General features: G+C 42.5%; 1 pseudogene; it reads right to left on the reverse strand.

Moving 5' to 3' along the window:
- Nucleotides 1-5,434: 5,434 nt before the first annotated feature.
- The window catches only part of LOC128617747 (uncharacterized), a 49,765-nt pseudogene continuing 30,341 nt past the window's right edge, over nucleotides 5,435-24,858 (reverse strand).

A 24,858-nucleotide genomic window follows, 5' to 3' on the forward strand; every position in this document is an offset into this window, starting at 1 on the left:
TAAATTCACACACTAAAAATCGCATTGAATCGAATTGAATATGTTTAAATAATCTATCAACAAACCAGAAGTGACCCAATGAGGGATACGGTCCTATGTTGTTGTGGCAACGCCTCCTTCCTTCATGATAAAACTCTTCAGTATTGACAAATATTCATTCTCATGAGGTGTGCAAGCTTCCATAAACTTCCAGAAACGTTCACTTGGATATTACATTGGGCAACCCAGTCACTTTACTAGAGCATGATTTATTTATATAAATCTGCGCTAAGTGATACTTTAGCATTTAATAGGCGCTCAATGGTAGCTTTCTCGATAGTAGTAATCATTCTCTAGTATTGCACACTTTTTTTTTATTCCTTTCCTCTTTTTCTTTCTAACCAGCTCTCAAATAAGGTGACGAGGGAGAAAAACACAGACACTATTGTTGTGGACAGAAACAAAATCACAGCGCAGACCCTGTAAATGATGCCATTATATTATAATATATTATAATATATTATATTATATTATATTACTTTATAAAATAATTAGTGTCAAGAGCTAGACACTAGAGAGTCTGGTACTGTTCATCATTAAACATGACCACGCATAATCACCGTTTTAAAACAAAGCTAACTTTTAAAGATGTGATTTCTCAGCGCTCAAAAGTCGTCTTGCACGCCGTAAACCGCTGTATGCAAGGGTATCTATGTAGAAGTGAGGATAGCCAATCAGATTGCAGCATATCAAGCTAAGAGTACAAATGCGATTAGATGCTATGTGAGCTGTGGGCGGAGCCTCTAGGCTGAAGGCTAGTAGTGTGTAAGTAAATAGTGTGTTTGCTGTCTACCAGCTAATACGTTGACGTATGTACACACATACGCACGTTCCCTGTATGTGTCTGTGACTGTATTTTGAGTCTCTTCGTCGTTAGTTGATTATTCAAAATTTTACCCAAAATCATCGATCCAGGGAGCCACTACACTCTTACTGTTTTTACCTTTTTTGCTTCATGAAAAATTTCCAGACGTTTGCAGGATTTTTTTTTTTCCACATTGATTGACCGATGATTTAAAATCATAACTGTATCACAAAATGAAAAAATAGTATGAAATCTAATATTCATTATGGACATAGTGCAGTTCTGGCTCTCTTTCTCTTTGACCTTCTTCTCCCTCCAGTTCCCTCCAAAAGCCCTGTGGATTTCCTGTCCTTTCTTCTAGGGGATCCTCCTCCCTTCCCATGTGGTGTATGCTGACACACAGATGATCCAATTAGGAGCAGACAGACAGGGCAGGACGCTGTGCCAACCCAGTCCCAGCCCCCGATGAGCCTAATGAGGCATTACCCTCCATGGTGACAGCCCAGCCTTGCTCCATGACAGCGGACTGTGTGTGCGTGTGCGTGCGTGCGTGTGTGCGTGTGCGTGTGTGTGTGTGTGTGTGAGAGAGAGTGTGGTCAGGGAATGGGCGCTAAGGTTAGGAATGAGGCAAGCCTGCATCAGCTATCATAAGTGTGTGTGGCAGAAGAAAGGGCAAAGAGGGAAGAGTTAAAAGGATACACACGTAAAAATGTGGTTACCTGTAGAGGTTATTAGGGGTGTAACGATCCGCTCTGGTCACAATTCGATTCGATCCACAATCCTGGCTCAATTTGTTTCTCAGAACATTTTGGACAAAATTGAATGAAGAAAATGATAACTGAAAAGACTTCATCTTTATTTCTATATTATATAAAACTGCAGGGTAGTTGCGGAGGTTTTTTTCCCCCGTGGGTTGTGCTTCGGAACTGCTTCTCTGCGCGGATGAATCTGATGGCTTGGGGTCTTCGTATGGGTCGTCTATTAGCTCCAATACTTGACAACGGAGCTGGCGGCAGATTTGAGGTGAGCTGTTCTCTCTCATAGCTAGCAGAAAATAAGTGCAATTTACCACATTATATAACAAAACAAACAAACAAACAAAAACAACAACATAGGGAACTTGATACCTAGCTGAACCAAGCGAACAAGTGCATTAATGTTAGCTAGCGACCTACAGTTCGAGGGTCCTTGGTTTTGACAACAGCTGATTCGCCAGATGTCCACCATGACTGCGTTTAGAACGATCCAGATTAAAAGCAGCCGTCGAGAGGACGAGTTTAAATTCTAAGTAACTCTTGTAAGGACAAACACTCCACCATCCTCAGCCCCCACACGCGCAACATAGTAGCCGGCTCTTCTTCTTCCTGTTTACGGACGCAAAGACATGGTAACGTCAAAGGCCGCCCAAATGACGTCAAACTGACGTCTCCCACGAAATCCGACCCGACAGCTCAAATGGTAAATCGTTAAATCATAAGCTTACCTTTGCGACTCGGGGCAAAGTAAGGAAGCAGTTTTGAACACTGATTTTTTTTTTTTTTTTGCATACTTGCTCAATAATAGATTTTTGTTCATTTTTAACCAAAAAAAAAAGTTCCATACTGCAGCTTTAACTTCAAGAGAGTAAACAACAACAACAACAAAAAAACATAGGATGCTGAGGGAACGACTGTTTATGGCATAAGTGATGACTGGAACATTAAATGTAACTATAAATGGATAAAACGTATAAAGTGAAAAATGCCATTGTTGGCAAATTGCTGTCGTATAAGAAAAAAAAAAACCTGCTGTTTTTGAAATATAATCAACTTTGGGGTGGTAACAAAGTCAGACCGCATCACGCCACCTAGACGTTGATTGTTTTCCTGTAACACCACAACCCCAAGTGGTTTATTCCGGAATAGGATGAAGGACGTCCTATTGGAATTGCTGTGCAGTTTTTTTAACCGTCACGTTTCTCACTCCATGGATTTCTCCCTGTCTCTGTCTACATCTATAGATAAACAGATATTAGCGAACAGATGGTGACACCATTCATTAGCACTAAAGCATGCGACTTGCATCTTTATTTCTCCATGAAAAATGAGGTTTTAGAGGAAAACTGCGTACTCTATATCTCCTGCAGTATGTTTAGTAAGCGGAGACTTGGCACTACTGCTTGCCTGCTCGTCTGGCCTTTTGCTCACTTTCAAAGCTGCGAGTGGGTCTGAGTGGTTAATAATAGAGTGCCCTGCTCGTGAACGCCACAGATCAGTAGCATCACGACAGGGAGTGAGGGAGTGGGATGTGCGAGATGTGCCTTTTTAGCCTCTCTTCCTCTCTCTCTCGTTCTCTCGCCAAATCCTTGGCCCATCTCTCAGATATGGCACTTCTAATTAGAAAGTGATTGAAGAGCAAATACCTCGGCCACTTTGAATATCCGTTTAAGTCTATTGACGGCGCTCGTGACATTTGTGTGAAGTTGATAGGTGCTTCGAACGCCTCGGGGGGACGAGACATGAGCGTCGTCGAGAGAGAGCCCGGCAGTATCCAGATTGATTCTTGTTATTGATTACTATCTTCTGAAGGCTGCTCAGGTCACGCTTAATTACGACGCTTGAAGGAACGAGAGGATAAGAAGAAAGAACGACTGAGAAAGAATGTCTTGAATATATTTCTTTCATTTCCCCCCCAGGAGGACAAGGCAGCAGGCATGCCGCTCCAGTGAGCTGCCTGCCAGCTGCCCACTTTCATGAGAAAAACTTGCCCATTGCAAGTTTATATCCTCGTCAACGTTCGTGCTTCCTGTTGACATCTTTCTTTGCGTGGTAATAAAGCAGGTTCATAAGGGATCACAAACGGTGTGAGGATACAACCGTGGGCGCATAGAACGAGTCCGGATTGACCAAGACGCCAAGCTGTTCTTGGGTCAGCGACGTCTGTGGCTTCACACCAACCATCCACCCACTCCTGGGATATAAATATTCCTCCGTCAGTCGTCTAAATCGGCTTCCTTTGTCATGCGAGACGGACAGCGCGGGAAATTCTGGCACTCATAATAAACCGTCACTTTGAGCCAGGTAAACTCTGAGTCACTCGGCTCGACGTGAAACACAAGCAGACGCCTAGCAGTCAGCCCTCATATCCAACATCCTTTCACTTCTCTTTGGCTTGCTTTCTTTCGCGATCATTCTTCTTATTCTTCCCCTGGCCGGGCTGCAGCCTGTCAGAGTTGAGCACAAAAGGGCCGGAGAAGGGTGGAGATGCTGCCAGCGCTCTTCCTTCCCTCTGCGAAACATAAACTAACATGTTAATTAAGGGGGTACGCGGTAAGAGACCGTTGGAATAAATAGCAACGTGCCACGGCATGGACGGCTGCAAACAACAGCAGGACTCTTCGGCAGACGAGGTGGAGAGGAAACGAGGCCGCGGCCAAGCGCTTCGCTTCTGTCAGTCTCCGCTCTTAATTGGTGATCCTACAAATAATTTCACGAGGTGTTGTTTCTAGCTGACGAGTGACGGCGCATCCATGGCTTTGGAGGATTCTATAAATTCCTCCATGCTTTGTTCTAGGGATAGCAGGTCAGAAAACAAAGAGGGTGGGAGCGAGACTTTCTGTCTTTTGCCGGGAAAATGTAAACGATCGTTCGGGTTGTTTAAACCATGTGTTTTTAATCACGGTCTATGCATTGGGCATAGGGGTGTAAAGCAATGCCACGTTCTCTTTAGGGCTCCAAATAACCGTATCTGTGTCTGGAACGTAAACTGTTTCCCCATGAATTCTACAACTATACCTCTGAAAAATACTGAAAACAACCTCCCAGATGTAGAAATGTAAGCACTATCAGCAAGGTGTCTGAATTCCTCGGACAGTTTGTCAACCTCGGTTACTGTACAGATGTGGCCTTAAAAAAAAATGCTAGAGAGTCCAGTTTCGTAGAATTGAACACATTTGTTACACTTGACAGAATTTCCACCAGGTGGCGCATGGACTCAAGTGCACCCGCATTTATAAGGAGTGCTTCCCAACATATATGGTGGGTGAGTGTGGTGTAGTGGTATGGTTGGATGATGGGTATGATTATAATGCCAGAGATTTTGGGTTCGAATCCCCCCATATCTATATATTCATTACAATAAAACCAAATCTACATCAGTGACGTTTGTTACCATTTATTTTGTATTTCAATGCAAAGTGGTGATGAGGTACTGGAACACCGACTCAATGACGTAATACTCAGTGCTTCGTGGGAGTGAGCGTTTGTTGTGTTTTACTTCTGGAACCCAACAGTTACACACTGAAGTAGTGAAGGATTTCGTCCATTAATTTATTTTATTAAAATTGAAGTTTTGGGGGTTTTTTCCACACACATTTCGGCGTTGTATTGTAGTATTTTTTCTACATTTTAGAATAATATTACCGTCAGCAGAGCTACTGTAAGAAATAACACATGGGTCAAGACGGTGTACTTAATATTTAATGTAGGAATGAAGTACAATCCCAAATTATTGTTAATTCACATTTGGGTTTTTTTCTTTTTTGAGCAAATCTAAACTAAACAGGAAACATAATATACAAGGTAAAATTATTGAAAGTTTGGAAAAGATCTGCTACACGCCAGTGTGTCCACCCTAATGCTCAACCACAGCTGGAAGAACTTTAAACAGTCTGTTGATATAATTATGCCGTTTCTGGAATTTATTCATGGCAGCAACCAAGTCAGACTTTGTTGTCAGTTTAGCCTTCTTCCAAATGTAGTCCTTCATAGTGTGCCACACCATCTCGATTGGATTCATATCCGGGGATTCAGTGGGAGTCTTAACCCAGTTTATACCCTCTTCAGCAATGACTCTTCTTGCAACTGTGTGCTTAGGATAACAAAAAAAAAAAAAAAAACCCAAAAACGGTGGTATTCTCTGAAGTTATCCCTAATATATGGGGCTGCGGTTACTTTTATAATCGCATCCTCAAAGAAAGAATGATCCCTTATCCCTTTGAAGATTGCAACAGGCTCCGGTCCTAGTTTCAATATTGCTCCCCACGCATGAACTTTTAGTGGGTGTTTTGACTTTGGTTTGGAGACACTTCTCCCCGTCTTATGGAACGACATGGCGGCAAGCGCTCCAAAGCCACTGTTGTTTCACTGGTGAAGATGACGTCGTGAAACGTCTCCTTCTCGTCGATCCGTTTTTTGCGCTTGCTGGAGACGTATCTCTCCGTTTCCGTCTCAGATCATGTGACGGTGTTGGGTTTTCATGTACTTCCAATCCATTCTGAACGAATATTGTTCATATGTTACTATATTGTTTGGAATTGTATAATGGGCCCTATTGAGCAACTGATCATTTCTTACTAACCTATTTTCACCGTCCCACCAGTTACAATTGTGGCCAAGAATGTTTTTTTTTTTTTTTTTTTAAGTGAGTGAAAGTACCACAAAAGGAATGCAGTTTATTTAATTGGGCAATCCAGGAGTAAAATGCATATGCTCACTTACTGTAGCTTGAATAGCTTATGAGTAGCTTTGGATTCACATGCAAATGTACTGGGCGATTAATAAGCAGTTATCCTCTTTAAGGAAGCTTGTCATCTTTTGGCTTATCAAATTGAAGGCGAGGAGCAGAAGCATCAAACTTTGAGAGTCATACAAAATTCTACCCAGGTCATGTTATTTGTACAGATTTGCAGTCTATGACATCGCAATGGAGGCAAGAGGTAAGAGTAATTACAGCATGCACTTTTATTGTTGGAGTGCTTTTAATATTAGTTCAGACGCTGCAATACTTAAGTGTTGGCCGATGTGCATTTTGTCTGTATAGAGTGCTGAATAGGAAATCCAGCAGACTGCAAAAAGACCTATCACCTATCACTTGGCTTGTTTAACGAACTTTAACGAACATCTGACAAGTGATAGTACCATATACAATTCTGTGTTTGTTTGTTTGCTTGTTTGTTTGTTTATTTATTCATTCGTTTTGCCTTCTACAGGTTGGACTGATTGAAGCTCAGCAACAGTCAGGATCTCCAATGAGCAGATTTTGGCTTTCGCAAGAAGTCTGATTAAATTGGAATCAAGGATTAGTTTGTCGGAGCAACGTTTGGATGAGAAGAATACAAATCCACCCCGTCCGCCAACAGTTGATCAGTCCTCATCCACAGCTGAGAGTCCTGCGGTTGTTCCACGAGGGACTTCGGCTACCCACAGTGACTGTGAGCGATCGTTTGAGATATGGTCATGTCCTCGTATGCGTGCCGGACATTCTCCACCAGGCCACGTTAGGGATTGTGATTTAGGCATTCCATCTGAGACCTCTACACCTCTACACACTACTGCCTGCACTCCTGGCTGACAAACTGCTGAGTGATCTGGTACTGAGCGCTCTTCAGTAATGTCCCCATTCTGTCTGAGACTGCCAGAAACCCTAAACACTACTTCAAAACACCACAATCTTCTCCTGGGAGTGATTGTACCTGATGTGTGTTTAAATCAAGTGTACCTGGAGAAAGAAAAAAGACGTTACCTAGATTCAGCTGGACCGGATGGGAGACCAAGGCTCAAACGTTTTGCTGTACTTTTCTTTAAGAGTCTAACACCACATAACATTTACCAGGACTGGGTAGATTCCGTCAACTTTGATGGCTCCAAGGGGGAAAATGCCACGCCTAACAACCTGCGGCAAACATTATCAGAGACGGTTGGAATTAAATTCCCGGCCTTACACCCCGTGACTGGAAGGCAATTAGGGATCGCCTTAATTAACTTCTCCATAGCAGAAGGCTTTTTTTCTTTTCTTCTTGTTTGAAGCCATTGCTATGTTAATGTCAGACCGTAAGAAAATAACAACTCTGACAAAAAGTACTCTTTGCAATTTAAACATTTGATAAAAAAATAATTGCTGAATATGTCTGGCTGTAGCTCAGGTAGTAGAGCGGGTTGTCCACTAATCGCAGGGTTGGCGGTTCGATTCCTGGCTCATGTGACTCCACGTGCTGAAGCCTCCTTGGGAGAGACACGGAACCCCAAGTTGCTTCCAATGGCAAGTTAGTGCCTTGCATGGCAGCTCTGCTACCATTGGTGTGTGGGTGAATAAGACACAGTGTAAAGTGTTTTGGCTAAAAGCGCTATATAAGTACAGACCATTTACATATTTTTGTAAACGCTATTAATTCTTTCCTCTCATGGCTTTGATGCTTTAAAGTGGCCCGGTCTGCTGTGGATGGGAAAAAAATTATTTTTGTCTTTACTTTGATGTCAGACAGGTGCGAGTGAGGTGGGGAGTCCTGTGTCCCTGAGAGGTGATAATAGTGGTAAATCCCCTTTGTCAGAGTCTTTGTCAAAAACACAAGGAATTTCTTTGTTGCTGAACCCAATCCTGAAGTCAGATTGAACTAAAACCCATCCGTTTCTTGCACTGATTAAGCTGCTGGCTCGGCTTCCTATCGTTGTGATAATCACGCCGTTTTTCTACCATGCATATGTGTTATTCTAGAAATGACACTTTGTTTTCATAATGCTTCGACATGATGATCTCAATCCCATAATGCTACGACTTTATTTTTGAAACCTGCTCTTGTAGTCGGTCCGCCTGCTCAGAGCGGGACGTGCTCAAGAAAACTCTAAACCTATAGCATAGCACACTATAATAAAACAGCGGTCAAAAAAATCAGAGCCTTAGCTTTTAAATCACATATCGTCAATCAAGATGAGGGAATTCGTTTAACCGTTCAACATAATGTCATGTCGTGTTCACTACACCTTTAGAAATCAGTTTGCTCGCTCGAAGAATGTGACACGACGGCCACCTGATGGTCTTGTCTCACCAGCGCTGACTGACAGAATGACATACCGCGGCATACTGCAGGATCACGTTCTCTTTTTCGCGCATTTTTAATGGCCACATCTGTACATCACTCCAGGTCATAATTTGTCTCATCTAGAGATATGCGCTGTACTGTTTTCTTTAATCCTGCTCACACAGCTATTATATTTGTTTGTACTAGCCTGCAGTAGATGAATCGATTCTGTGGCTTTCGGTAGCCGTATTTAAACTCTGACCCGGGAGTTACTAAGGACGGATGAACGAATGGTCTACAAATCAACTAAATGACATCATTATGCCATGCTGGGGTCAGAACACAGGCTGTCAAAAATAAATAAGGCATATCCATAATCGCAACATGGGAAAACAGTCAAGGGTCTGAACCAGGAAGTGCTCAGATCTAAAAAAACAACACAAAACACAGGGGGCGTCTCAACCAGCTCCGTAGTTCAGTAGTCAGGACACTGATCAGGGAGTCGGCCATTTTAAGGGCTGTCTCAATTGCAAAAATCCTTCTAGTGCACTGGAACGCTCACTCACTAAAAATTCCCATAACGCACCACCAAAACCAGGGCGCATCTATGCTCACTATGTTCCCTTACTTCAAATGACGTCATGTTTTCTGAAGCCTCTCAGCTCGAAAAACAATGGCCGATGAACCCTCAGCTACAAAGGCAAGTAGCTTGTTACTGTTGTTGGAGCTCTCAAATAATTACTCACGTTAGCGATTTGTAACTTTATTTGACGTTCTATATACGGTTTGATTGAGTCTAACGACTTTTAAGTGTCAAAGTATAATTTTTTTTAAAAAATCCACTAGCTTGCCTACGATCCTGCTTGACATATCACAGAAATACATGCGATTAAGCTAACAAATCTATATGACATATAAAACGTAACATATAAATGGCATATAAAACTTAATTTCTGGCGATGTTTTACAACATGAGTACGTAGTCATGATGCAGGACATTTAGTTCTCGGTGTCCCAATATGTAGTAAGACAGGGTCTTTACAACTCGTGTACACGATATATTGATTTACTAAATACTGAACTAGGGAGCTGGCTGAGACACACCCACAGAAACCATGGCTTTGACATAAGAATACAAGTGTGCATGGTAAGACTTTGGACCAGGACTAAGATGTAACATGATATAAATGAACTAATTATGAACTGACAAAACAGCTGGACACGACTGGGTTATACACAAACGACAAAACAGGGCAGAGACAAGACTAGGGAGTGAGAAGGAATGTTAATGAATGTGGTATATGGTATATAAAAACAAACCCAAAAGGAATAGTGCTCCTCCTTTTCGTATCTGTTCAGAACATATTATCCGTTCATTCTGATTAATGTATTCGTGTTCGATTACATCCCTAATTAAGCATGGATTATTTTCCATTTTTGGATTACTCTTGTGTGTTTTGGCGGGGCTGCTGGGGTTTGTCTGGCTATTCAGCCAGACGGCATCCCATAAAACTGTCAGGTCTGGCTTAGTCAATGGTTACTTGGGATAACAGGGCATTTTATCTTTATATGTGATGGTCCAAAATTGGCTTGGATGGAGGATGGTTGTAAATTTCCCAAGTAACCTTACAGAGACCTTTTTGGGTCGGTGACACACTAAAGATGAACTGTAAATCGGCAGATCAAGACTCCCCGTGGCTCATAAGATGTTATTATTGAGAACTGTACTTCATTTTCATTTCAGGCTATTTATACAGACTTTCACTCGACTCGAAAACATTATTATTATACTTTTTTTTTATTCAGACCTTCCAAGGACTCCAACATTTTCAAATTTTGCCTGCCTACCCGTGCAATTCACTATACCTATACCTTTACCTATACCACTATACCTACACAGTCAAATCCATCACAAAAGGACTGTGTATTAGTGTCAATGCTGTTGTTACTTTAATGAAAATAATGCAGCAAATGTCATGAAAAACAAGTAAATGAAATTAAAAGGTTTTTTTAAAAACAGTTTTTTTTTTTTGAACATTCTTTCCAAATTTGGTCATGCTAATTCCCACCCACTAGCTAAGCCTCCCTTATCACATGACAGTTACTAGCCGGGGAGGGTGGGGCAAACACGTGCTTCTTCCGAGATGTTGGTTGAAGGCAACCAACTGCATCTTTTCAAACTGAGACGCATGGTGACGTAAGACATTTAGGAAATGCCCTCTTCTGCATAAATGAGATCACAGATGCACACAAATGGCTAAAGTCGCTCGCTGTGATTGACATGAGAGAGAGTACAGCATCCTTCCCACCCAGAGACCATTATTTTGCTCTCTTATCTCCTGGCCACAGATGGCTGGGGTATCGTTAGTTAGTTACAGTTACATTTATATAGCGCTTTTCTAGAAAGTCAAGGTGGTTTACATAGTATGGAGGGAAATATCCTCAACCACCAGCAGTGTGTGGCATCCACCTGGATGATGCGACGGCAGCCATAGTGTGCCAGAACGCCCAGCCGCTATTAGTGGAGAGGAGAAGAGAGTGATGTAGCCAATTCAGGGGTGGGGATTATTAAGGGGCCATGATGGAGAAGGACCAGTGGCGAATTTCACCAGGACACCGGGGTTATACCCCTACTCTTTTACCATAAATGTACTGGGATTTTTAATGACCACAGAGAGTCAGGATCTCGGTTTAACGTCTCATCCGAAAGACGGTGCTGTTTTTACAGTGTAGTGTCCCCGTCACTGTACTGGGGCATTAGGACCCAGACAGACCACAGGGTGAGCGCCTCCTGCTGGCCTCACTAATACCACTACCAGCAGCAACCTTAGTTTTCCTCAGGAGGTCTCCCATCCAGGTACTGGCCATGCTCAACGCTGCTTAGCTTCAGTGTGACACCAGGTTGATCTGGCATCGTTGGGGTTCAAATATGCGATCTCCATTTCCATTGTGTCCCTTGTGCATATTACTGTATATACGGCTATAATCTTAACCTTTTTTGTGTTATGTGAATTGTTATGAAATTCCATGTATAGGTATAATATATAATAATATAAGACTTCAATCCACAACATTGACTTCTTGTTGACTTCCTGAATCGGATTGTTTAATCAGGTAAAAAAGTATTGATTAATTTTTTATATCTTTTAGTATAAAGATACTTTGCTTGTATTTTTCTCATTTGCAAGTCGCTTTGGATAAAAGCGTCTGCTAAGTGAATAAATGTAATGTAATGTAATGTAATGTAATGTAATTTTTCTAGAATAGCAACTCAGCACATCACAGGTTTATATTAAATGCGCTCTTTCTGAGCCTAATAATAAACAGTCTAACCCCCCCAAAGTTTTGTTATTTATCACATCATAAAATAAACATATAATTGTTAATGCAGTGAGGGTTTTTTTTTGGAAACACACGCAGATGTTATGGAAGGAGTCTCCAGTGTCAGCACTTTGTAACATTCCTAAAGGTTTCTGAAACGAGAAAAGTCCTCAGGACGGAAGAGTTTACACTTTGCGGCGTCTCTGTAACACGACGAGCCACGTTTCTGGTATCGTTAACGTCAAGAGCGTTAAAAGAACCGAGAGGCAGATTTCTAGCTGCTATAACATAGGAGATAACAGGAACTAACTTGTTTTCCTCCACCGGTCTTCATTACATTTCTATCTGCGGATGATATTTAAATAAAAACTCGACCTCTCAGTCACGTGAAACACGTTCCTAACTTATTCCATTCGTTCCATTCTACTCAGGATCATTAAGACCAAAAATAAATAAAATAAATGTGCGGGTGCTTGTACACCAGTGGACCAAAACACGTCTTAATTAATCAAGCGTCCTTTGATTTTGCTTCACCTTTTGTGTTTAGCGATGGAGGCTTAGTGCTCGATGTGTGATTGAATTCTGTTTCCTGTAATCCCAGCTCAATAAGAGCTTTGCTCCCTACAGACTGAAGACGCTGCCCTTATTTCCCTGACTCTGTTTAGAAAGTAATATACAATCTAAATAGTCATGATTATAAATGTTTGGGTTTTTTTTTTCTCTCTCTCCAGCCGAGCTGAATGAACGAATCCATTCCGTATAAATTCGATGTGGTCCTGAAACACCTTCGGAAGAGAAAGGCGAACGAGCTCGAGGGATACGTGCGCCTCGCCAGGCCCCGCCGGTGCATAAACAGGCCATAAAGTGTGATTCATTGGAAGTTGTTATCTTTGTCTGCACAGACTTTGTCAGCACATGATGCAGTTTTTTGTAAATAGACAGTGTAAAGGGCACGGCGTCCCTCGTGACGAGCAGCGCTCGGACGTCTCAGGATGACTCTGTTTGCCCTGCGACAGTGTATCGAGCGTGTGCCGTACATCAGCATGCAACTGAAAGATTACAATCGATATTTAATATTAAGTCAGCCGCTGATAGTTTTTATGTATGAGCATAGATCAGAGTTTGCTCCAGAGTAGTGTGTGTTATGCGATAAGTGATTAGCATTCAGATATTGGGAAATTATTGGGATAATCAACATGAATGAAAGACGCTTCAGGATCCTCAGTTTTGTTAGACAAAAAGGTCGAACAGAACATTGATTCTGTCTTCATTCTTTGTTTACTGTATTATTTCCTTATAATCCATTATCAAAGCCTTGTAAAAAAAAAAATAATAAACTGACATTTTTATTTATCAGATTTGTGACTGGAAACAGTGAGAGTGAGTGAAGATACTGTCTTGTATGGAAGGGAAAAAAAAAGAGCATCATGTTTGTCCACAGATTTAGTCAGAAATAAATGAATAGTATAGAGGAATTGTAATCGTAATGAGCTTGTTGGTTTTGCGGCATTCTTGTTTTCTGCTGGTAATTGGAAGGAGAACAAAGACAACCTTGTCAAACCACAGAAATTATAAAGAACAAAACGGCACCGTGCGACGCAATCCTTTAATTGGAGTAACCTTTTCTTTTAGCACTAAATCTGCTGTTGCAGCTTTTTTTTTTTGTTTTGTTTTGTTTCGGTTTTTCATCTGGACTTGCACAAATGAATCCATCGTATTGTGTGCCAAAGACATAGCAAGACATCACCGTAGTAAAACGTAGGGAAGAATTTGCCAAGGTCTGAATTTTATTTAGTTTTACACGACGACGAAATGGAAACTCTTATTAGCCGTTGTTGCACTGAGGTGGAAATAAAAATACCGGAGCTGCGCATCCTGAATGGTGAGTCATCAGGATTTCCGGTCGAGATCCATCCATTTACCGTACCGCTTATCCGACACAGGGTCACGGGGAGCCTGGAGCCTGTCCCAGGAACAAGGAACAAGGTGGGGGACACCCTGGACGGGGTGCCAATACATCGAATCAGACATTATGGACAATCTGGAAATGCCAGTCAGCCTACAGCACATGTCTTTGGACTGGGGGAGGAAACCGGAGTACCTGGAGGAAACCCCTGACACACGGGGAGAACATGCAGATTCTGAGAACACAGGCGGAGGTGTGATTCGAACCCCCAACCCAAGAGGTGTGAGGCTAAGATCACTAAGCCACCGTACCCTCCTCCTCTGAGGAATTATCACAAATCCCACCACAGCCTTTTTTCTTTTACTCAGTCTTACCTCCACCTTCTGTCTTATCATAGGTCTGTCTCCCAATAGTTCCGTGATTGCACCCGCCTATTCCCTGTTTATATGTTGATTAGTAACCCTATCGCGATGTCTCCTTCAGTGTATACAGTAAGTGCATTCCACAGCAATTTGCCAATTACTATTAAACAATCAAAGAACAACACAGCATACTTTTTATCCATTTGTACTTACATTTAACGTTGTGGGACATCCGTGAGACAGGTTAGTTCCTTTAGCGCTTGTGTTATAACAGCTATAAACAGTCGTTCCCTCACCCCTCTCTTTAAGCTAACCAGTGCCAGAAAACTTAACGTTGCAGTATTGGCTCTTTCCATAACTGTTAAACAAACAGCTCCTCACAGAAAACTTCACTTCACCATATAAACGATTACATTACAATTTATGGCGTTCCTTCGCCAGCTTCTCTTTTATATGCTATCGATACCTTCTGACCAATCAGAGTCAAGAGTTCAACAGCACTGTGGTAGAAAGAAGGGAAAAAAAGGCAATGGTGCCAGGAACCTTGGAGCCACATTCAAGCACCAAGTTTGGCCCAAAGTGGAACAGATACGCAAAGAGTGTGTGCAGAAAGAGTGTTAGAGTGCTTCCAAGTGGGACTTTTTTCATTTCTTTTGAAGCTAGAAAAGCGAGACACAGACAGAAAGAGAGAGAGCGAGAGAGAGAGAGAGAGAGAGAGAGAGAGAGAGAGAAGCTGTGGGTTATTACTCCAACAGATCTTCTGAAAAAAACTCTGTCAGCTGCTCAACTGAACTGACAGCATTAATGGAACAAGCTTCGTGTAAAAGCCCAGCGCACAGCAGCCGCAGCTCTTGCTCTCCAAGCACAGGAGTAAAATGGAAGAGAACGAGAAAGATGCATGGTGGAGAGGAGGAGGAGGAGGAGGAGTATTGTACGCTGAGGATAAAGGAGTGAGAAAAGCAACAGACAAAAATAACAGGATGGATGAAGTGATTGAAAAAGCAAAAGGGCAGATGTGAGGGGTGGTGAGAGGAGAGGAGAGAGGGAAGAGGGGAGGGAAGATGGGAGGGGAGGGAAAAGGGGAGGGGAGGAGAGGAGAGGGGAGGGGAGGAGTGGAGAGAAGAGGGGGAAGGGGAGGGAAAAGGGGAGGGGAGGAGAGGGAGGGGAGGGGAGGAGTGGAGAGAAGAGGAGGAGAGGGGAGGGAAAAGGGGAGGGGAGGGGCGGAGAGGGGAGATGAGGGAAAAGGGGAGGAGAGGGGTTGATAGGGGAGGGGAGAGGAGAGTGGAGGGGAGGGAAAAAGGGAGGAGAGGAGACGGAAGTGAGGAGGCTGCAGATGACGAATTGAAACAGACGTGTAATGGAGAAGTCAAGTAAGGAGTACGGAAAGAGAGACAGAGATAGTACGAGTGAGCGAGAAAAGAAGCGACACTAATGGGAAACTCTTCAGCGAAGACAGTGGTGTGTATGTGTGTGTGTGTGTGTGTGTGTGTGTGTGTGTGTGTGTCAGACTTTAGGCTCTCTCTGACACTTTCCCAATTAATGGACAAGGTGGGCAGTGAGACCTTAATCTAACACACTCACACACACACACACACACACACACACCTGGGCAGTAGAAAGAGATAGCTCGGCTCTGATACGCTGATAGAGATGTGAGCTGCTTGACATAAAGACGAGTGAACAGCAGATCAGTTTTATTACTACACCAGCTTCATCTCCTCTCTCCTCCCCTTACCCTTCTTCCTTTTTCTTTTCTCTTTTTTATTGTTACTTTTCTTTTTTTAGTCATCTCTTTTCTCCTTCTCTCTTTGCTTTTCTTTCTTTTTTCTTTTCATCTTATGTCTTGTGTGTGTGTGTATATATGTATGATATGTTTCCTGTGTTGGCACCTTTTTCTTTGCCTTTCTGTTTACTCTGGTGTGGACAGAAGAAGCCCCTCACCATTTGCACATTCCTTTGTCTACCGGAATACCATTTGCGTGCATTTACATACCTTCCTGAATAACATTTGCCCGTACTCCTACGACTTCCTAAAAACCATATATGGAGTTGTTCCTGTTTTATACTGATATATGCAAATATGCCATTCCTCCCCACCAATGAATAGTTAGCCCATTGTATGTGTTGTGTGTCAAGCCTGATATATACTCTGCCTTTCTTGGAATAAATGAGAGATCTTGCCATTTGAACTTTGCGTATCCGTGTGTCATTCGGCAAACTCTCCTAAGCTTGGTGCGGGAAGTGTGTGGCGGTGCGAGGGCGCCATCTTTCTTTTTTACGTTCTCTTTCTCTCTTCTTAAGAATCGTGACCCGGAGATTCTCTGTTCTCAAATCCGAACAGTTTTCTGGGGGCTCGTCCAGGATATATCTCTTCTCTTCTCTGCTTCTTCTCTTCTCCATCTCTGCTTCTTCTCTTCTCCAACTCTTCTTCTCTTCTCCAACTCTTCTTCTCTTCTCCATCTCTGCTTCTTCTCTTCTCCAACTCTTCTTCTTGTCCAACTCTTCTTCTCTTCTCCATCTCTGCTTCTTCTCTTCTCCATCTCTTCTTCTTCTCCAACTCTTCTTCTCTTCTCCATCTTTGCTTCTTCTCTTCTCCATCTCTACTTCTTCTCTTCTACAACTCTTCTTCTTCTCCAACTCTTCTTCTTCTCCTCTCCATCTCTGCTTCTTCTCTTCTCCAACTCTTCTTCTCTTCTCCAACTCCTCTTCTCTTCTCTAACTCTTCTTCTCTTCTCCAACTCTTCTTCTCTTCTCCATCTCTGCTTCTTCTCTTCTCCAACTCTTCTTCTTCTCCAACTCTTCTTCTTCTCTTCTCCATCTCTGCTTCTTCTCTTCTCCAACTCTTCTTCTTCTCTTCTCCATCTCTGCTTCTTCTCTTCTCCAACTCTTCTTCTCTTCTCCAACTCTTCTTCTCTTCTCCATCTCTGCTTCTTCTCTTCTCCAACTCTTCTTCTTCTCTTCTCCATCTCTGCTTCTTCTCTTCTCCAACTCCTCTTCTCTTCTCCAACTCTTCTTCTCTTCTCCATCTCTGCTTCTTCTCTTCTCCAACTCTTCTTATCTTCTCTTCTCCATCTCTGCTTCTTCTCTTCCCCAACTGTTCTTCTTCTCTTCTCCAACTCTTCTTCTTCTCTTCTCTTCTCGCTTGGCTTTTCTAGTCTTTTCTAATCTCACCTCTTCTCTTTTCCATCGCGTCTCTTTTCTTCTCTCTCTTTTTTTTTGCTTACCGTAATCTAATCACGTTCATTCATCATTTCTTTTCCTCTCCAGCTCATCTTTTCTCTCCATGTTTTCTCTTCTCTTCTCATGTCGTCTGCTCGTGTTTAATCATTTTGTATCTTCCCGTCAATAGACATCTCAACTGTTTAGTGGAAGCTGATAATAAAAATATTGTGTGGTCAATTAAAAAAAAAAAATGCAACTTCTCTTCTCTTCTCTGCTGTGACCATGAACGATGTAAATAAAGACCATAAAAAAAACCTTTAAATGATTAAACTCAAAGCGCGTTTATGAGGGAGCACTCGCTTTCGAAAGATATACGAGTTGCTGGGTGGGTGGCTTCAGTCCTCGCACTCTGACAGCTCTGAACTCGGACCGGTTCTCTGTTGATACGTGGAGCAGATGAAAGTGTGTGGCATCACTGAGCCGTCGCTCATTTGTTATCTAGAAGACACCAGACCTTCACTCCTTTATAGCGGATGTTTTGCCAGGAAAGTTTTTTTTTTCTCTTCGCGTCTATTGAGCTGTTAGCGAAGCACGGATTGACGGACAGGCCTGGAAATCAGAGAAACATAGTGTAGATACAGTAGATAATGGAAATGAACTGTTGAGGACAGACGGAAGTGAGGAACTGACTGCCAGACAGAAATCCGGGTGTAAATGAGCTTTCCTCCAGCGGTGATGCATCCTCTGGCGGCTTCCGTGTGACACGCAGCGACATCAGACTAATCAGCTGCATCCTGATACTGGCACCAAAGCAGCATGACACAAACCATGTGTGTGTGTGTGTGTGTGTGTGTGTGTGTGTGTGTGTGTTTGTGTGTGAGCTGAGCTGGGATACAGATACAGGGGGCTTTCTGATGGAGTCAAAGGAGCTTGACAGATAGACAGAATGATCCACTGTGACACCTCGAAGCCTCTCTCGGAAATCAGATGGTGTGGAAACAGAAGAGAAAAAATAAATAGGGAGCCAAAATAAATAGAGAGAGACGCTGAAAGAGTGAGGAGGCGAAGGCACAGAGCGCAGGTTAGCAGTGAAGAGAGGTGTATCAACCTAATGAGCTCTTTCTCTGTAGCCAGTAGACAATCTCTCTCTCTCTCTCTCTCTCTCACACACACACTCACATACACACACATGCTTATTCACACGCCTCTCCCACTTCCTGATCGAGTGACAATCTTGGCTGCCGCCCGCGTGTCAGGTCCTGTTTGTGACGATGACTTTCTCTCGTTTGAGGCTGACTGGCTGTGGGATGTGTGCAGCTAAATGCCAGGAGAGGAGCAGATTGCTGTTAGTTTGGCACGTCAATAGGACTGAAAACGGAGACTGTTTATTTCTTTCTTTTCATTCTGTTTAAATAAAGATGTGAAAAGAAGGAAACAAGGGCAAAAATCTCACCGTGTGACTAAATATGTTGCAAAGTACTAGCAGTTATTCCAAGCCTTTTACTGAACCCTTTCATGTACGGTGTACACACTCACAGACTGGTAATTTAAAAATATCTCAGACGTAAATCATCTGCAAACCACTGCAGTGTTATATACCCCATCATACTGTAACAAACTATATTCTCCTTCAATTAAAAAAAAAAAAATGTATAGAAATGCCATTTTTCACCAAGGCCATAAAATGATCTCAAAATGATCTCATCTTCCATGTGGTGAGGGTTGCCAGATGTTGGCAGTGACGAAAAAAAAAAATGAAAGTCCGTAAAACCAGTCCAGATCCAAATCTCAGCATTTCAAAGTAGTGTCACACAATATATATATTTTAAATAAATTAGAAATCAAATTTTGTTTTTTCTCCCTAAACAATTCTTTCATCTCTGATGTCATAAACTGGTCTCATATAATTATAGATTAGTGATTTCATACATTCATGCACTAAATAACCCGGCTATATATATATATATAGCCTTATTTCCACTGATGCACATTTCCTGTTAATCTACTACAAAGTGGGTAAACTGCACACCTGGCAACACTGGTTGTGCCTCCCTGTAAACAAGGGGTGTCCAATCTTATCCGGAAAGGGCCGGTGTGGGTGCAGGTTTTCATTCCAACCAAGCAGAAGCCACACCTGCGTCTAATGAAAGCCAAAAACAACTGATTAAACAGATGGAATCAGGTGTGGCTCCTGCTTGGTTGGAATGAAAACCTGCACCCACATCGGCCCTCTCCGGATAAGATTGGACACCCCTGGTGTAAACCTTTCACATCAGCGTCTCTAACCGTTCTACACAGCTCTTAAATATAGCTGGATCTTATGCTGCAAAGTCGCTTTGGTTCCCTCTTTAAAAAATGCTGGAACCAAGTACTGGTGACAATGGGGGGTTGGAGGCGGATTCAGTTCTTTACACGTTCAATTGCAACACTTGAACAACCTAAGTTAATTACACCGATCATGCATAACATTAAAACCACCTGCCTAATATTGTGTAAGTCCCCCTTGTGCCAACAAAACAGCTCTGACCCATCGAGGTATGGACTCCACAAGACCTCTGAAGGTGTGCTGTGGTATCTGGTATCAAGTCATTAGCAGCAGGTCCTTTAAGTCCGTCAAGTTGCAAGTTGGGGCTTCCATTGATTGGACTTGTTTGTCCGGCACATCACACAGACACTCGATCGGATTTAGATCTGGGGAATTTGGAGGCCGAGTCAACACCTTGAACACTTTATCATGTTCCTCAAACCGTTCCTGAACAATTTTTGCAGTGTAGCAGGGAGAATTATCCTGCTGAAAGAGGCCACTGCTATTAGGGAATACCGTTGCCATGAAGGGGTGTACTTGGTCTGCAACAATGTTTAGGTAGGTGGTATGTGTCAAAGTAACACCACATGAATGACAGGACCCAAGGTTTCCTAGCAGAACATTGCCCTGAGCATCACACCGTTGGCTTGCCTTCTTCCCATAGTGCATCCTGATGCTATGTTTTCCCCAGGTAAGCGACACACATGCACCTGGCCGTCTATATGATGTAAAAGCAAACGTGATTCATCAGACCAGGTCACCTTCTTCCATTGCTCCATGGTCTAGTTCTGATGCTCATGTGCCTATTGTAGGAGCTTTAGGTGGTGGACAGGAGTCAGCATGGGCACTCTGTGTCTGTGACTATGCAGCTCCATACACATCAAGCTGTGATGCACTGTGTGTTCTGACACCTTTGTATCCTCAATCCGTTTTATCTCGTCTGCAGCTTGTGCAAAATGCAGCAACTAGATTTTTATCAGGGACCAAAAAGAAGGATCATATTCTGGCATATTTACCCTATATTCTGGCATCTCTTCACTGGCTTCCTGTCAAGTTTAGAATTGATTTAAAAATTCTAATTTATCTATACAAAGCTCTTTCTGATTCTGCTCCACAGCATGTCATTGACGTTCTTCACCTTTACTCTCCTACTAGAGCATTGAGAACATGTGATCAACTTTTTTTATCTGTCCCCCGTTGTCGTACTAAGACAAAGGGTGATCGAGTCTTTTCTGTGGTTCTTAACTATTTTTAAATCTTCTCTTAAAACTTATTTTTATTCTTTGTGTTATAATGTTGTTTAATGTGATAATGATAATGAGTCTTTATTGATGACATATGCATATGCACAGTGAAATTCTTTTCTTTGCATACTTCAGCATGTCAGGAAGCTGGGGTCAGAGCACATGCTCAGCCATGATACAGCGCACGTGGAGCAGTGCGGATTAAGGGCCTTGCTCAAGGGCCCAACAGTGGCAGCTTGGCAGTGCTGGGGCTTGAACCCCTGACGTTCCAATCAGTAAAAAAGAGGCTTGCAGTGCTGGGGCTTGAACCCCCGACCTTCCGACCAGTAACCCAGAGCCTGGCAGTGCTGGAGCTTGAATCCCCGATCTTCCGATCAGTAACCCAGAGCCTGGCAGTGCTGGGGCTTGAACCCCCAACCTTCCGATCAGTAACCCAGAGCCTGGCAGTGCTGGAGCTTGAATCCCCGACCTTCCGACCAGTAACCCAGAGCCTGGCAGTGCTGAGGCTTGAACCTTCCGATCTTCCGATCAGTAACCCAGAGCCTGGCAGTGCTGGGGCTTGAACCCCCGACCTTCCAATCAGTAACCCAGAGCCTGGCAGTGCTGGGGCTTGAACCCCCGACCTTCAGATCAGTAACCCAGAGCCTTAACCCCAAAGCCTCCACTGCCCCATGATTTAGAATGTTTTGCACTGCACTTTAGATCATCTGCTGTTGTCTTTAAATGTGCTTTATAAATAAATTTGAACTGACCTGACTTCTATCATAGCCAGCATTAAATTTTTCAGCAATTTGTGCTGTAGTAGCTCTTCTATGGGATCAGACCAGATGGGCTAGCCTTCGCTCCCCACACACACTGACTGCTCACTTGCTGCCTAATATATCCCACCTTTTGTAATGAGATAATTAATGTTATTCACTTCACCTGTCAGTGATTTTATTGTTATGGCTGATCAGTGTATATGACCATCATTAAGAAGACACAGACAGTGCAGGCGCAGTTGAAAACTGCAAAAAAAAAAACTGCAAAAAAAACCAAAAAAAAAAACCAACAAGGCTATTAATATTGCAACCATGGTCTAAGGAAAAAAAAAAAAAAAACCATTTTGCAATGGATTAAATGTGAGCCATACTGCTAATGCTAATACAAACATTCCATGCAAATTCTGAACTTAACAGCAAAAAGCAATGTGACTCTAATACTGTGCTGTGTATGCACTATGCAGGATTTAACTTTGCACAATGAAGTCAGTTCTTAAATCTAAAAGCACATCTTGTAAAATCCTGTCTGCTCTCCGACGTAAACTGGCCCATAAAGCATTGTTACTGGTTTATTTTACGTGTCTGTGAACTGGCTTGAAGATGATTTGGTTCTGTATATTAACACATTTCCTAATAAAACAGAAAACGGGACACATTGAAGTGCTTGATTTACTTCGACATCAGCTAATAGTGTTCAAGATACACCATGTCCTGGCCATGCCCACGCCCCTGACTGATAACCTGTGGGATTAATGTTCACATCGTCTGGACAGAACGTTCTAGAGAAAATTAGCATTTATGAGAACAGGCGTATATGTGTCTCGTTACCAAGAGTGAGACATAAAACACGTTAATTTTGATTTCACAGGCATTTTACGGTCAGTAAATCCTACACAAGCAGCCGTCTTGTGGCTCTTTTCTATATCCTCGAAAGACTACAACCTTTCACTATAGACCAAATTTAGCCGTCCCATGCGTGTCTGGCAGAGATGTTTCATTTCACATCTTTTAAACATCTTTGTGCTCACTGAGTCAGTCTTGCGAGACTTGTACCGCTGTCAGCTTCTTTAACAGCTCTATACTCGGTTTAGCTTCAGCCTGACTTCTATGTCGTGTTGGATAAAAGCGTTTGGCGAATAAATAAATGAAAATGCGGTTATAATAAGAGTCCAAGACCTCGATCCAGCTCTCTGTCTCTTGCAATGCAGTTCAGTTTACCTCAAGAAAGCTTTATTGGCAAGGTCATATCAAGTATGGCGTTGTCTAAGCATGTAAATGTAGAAAGAAATACATCTTCATAGATGTATTTTCACAGAAAAAGCCCTGATCTGGGCTCCTTTTGTGCTGATAGGGAAACTATTCCTATTGGCAGTGGACTGGATGAATGTACAAGACAACAGTGTGAGAATTTGGGACTTTAATTGACACTTTGGTCTCAGCTGGTTGATCTGGACTTTGCAGATGATATAATCTAGCATTTCACACATGTGCCAGCTGATGCAATCCAAGATATCTTGGCTAGTGGTCACCAAGTGATCAGCCAAGACAGGCTTGTTGATTAGCAAACACAAGACCAAGGTCATGCACGTAAGAAACACCAGTGACGACTGCATCAATGTGGAAGAGTACAGTTTGAGGGACTGGAAACCTTAATATACCTTGGCATTACCATATGGAAGGATGGAGGGACAGACGTCTAGGCTGTATATGTATAGGGAATGCAAGACAGCATTTTTGCCTCTTAGTACATAGTTAAGAGCTCTGAATATTCAACACAAATGTGGAACTCCTCTATGGCTCAGAAAAATGGTGAACTATGTCAAAACGGCAACCTTCAGAACTCCATCGCCAAGTGGCTGCAGACCGTTCTGAGGATACATTTGGCAAACACCATTAAATATGAAGCCCTCTGGAAGGAAATGGGACACGAGAGGATTAAGCTCCAGATCAGGAAAAGGAAGTGGAGCTGGTTGGGAGACACCCTCTGAAAAACCCTTTGACCAGTGTAGCCAAACTGTTTCTAAAATAGAACAGAAGAAGCGAAGCCATGGATGACCAAGAAACACCTGGAGAAGATCAGTGAAGGAACTAGGATACACCTGGAAGAAAGTGGAGAAAGCAGCCTAATACAGATGGCAGTGGGCAATCAATGGTTAACACTCTGGGTTACTGATCAGAAAGGTCAGGGGGTCAAGTCCCAGCACTGCCAAGCTGTCACTGGTGGAGCCTTGAGCAAGGCCCTTAACTCTCTATGCTCCAGATGGCTGACCCTGCGCTCTCACTTCAACTTCCTAACAAGCTGGGATATGTGAAGAAATGATTTTCACTGTGCTGTAATGTATGTGTGGCAATTCTCATTTGTCTCTGGGAACGAAAAGGTTTAAGTCGTTTTGTCCGCTTGTCCACCTCAATTTGTGATCTGATTGGTCGAGAGGTAAAATAGTGCTTGATGTCACCAATATCCACAATGATAAAACAAAAAACAATCAAACCTACCAGTGGTACCGTTTTTTCAAGTGCAGGTTATAATTTTTAAAACATGTGTCTAGATCTGTAATAATCGTCTCATTTTTAAGCTACCTTTAAAAGTGCTATTCACAGTTTCTCCACGCAACATATCAGACTAGTTTTTCCATCTCCGGCTTCTGTTTACATTTTTTTTTCTGGCCCAGAAAGAAGCTCCGCCCCCAGTGGCACACAGAACTCGCTTTTTTTCTTTTCTTTTTTTTTTTTTTACTGAAAGGTGATTCATGAAATATACAGTTACAAGAAGGCGTGTTAATGTTTTATTGCTGTTTGCATTCCAGCTAGAAGAGGTATAAAAACGGCAAACTGCTCCTTTAAAGCAACAGATGGACGCGACGTGGGCGTGACACGAAGACCTATAAAGGCGAGTCAAATTGTGATCCTTTTGAAAATGATATTTGAAATTTTCTCTGAATTTCTCATGCGGTTTTAAGTTTCGAGAAGTGTGCCAACTGTATCTGCCATGCAGCAGCATCATATCTAGAGGATAAAATATTAATTCACACCTTCTCAAGATCTCATTTCTGCTGGTTTTTTTTGTTTTGTTTTTTTAAATAAAAACTCTAGGAATAAGAGGAAAATGAATTAAAAAGGTGATAATGAAGACACTTGTAGTCTTTTTTTCCCTCTTCTTTTGCTCATTAAATTCTCTG

The sequence above is a fragment of the Ictalurus furcatus genome, chromosome 2 (assembly GCF_023375685.1).
Source record: "Ictalurus furcatus strain D&B chromosome 2, Billie_1.0, whole genome shotgun sequence".
NCBI lineage: Eukaryota > Metazoa > Chordata > Actinopteri > Siluriformes > Ictaluridae > Ictalurus > Ictalurus furcatus.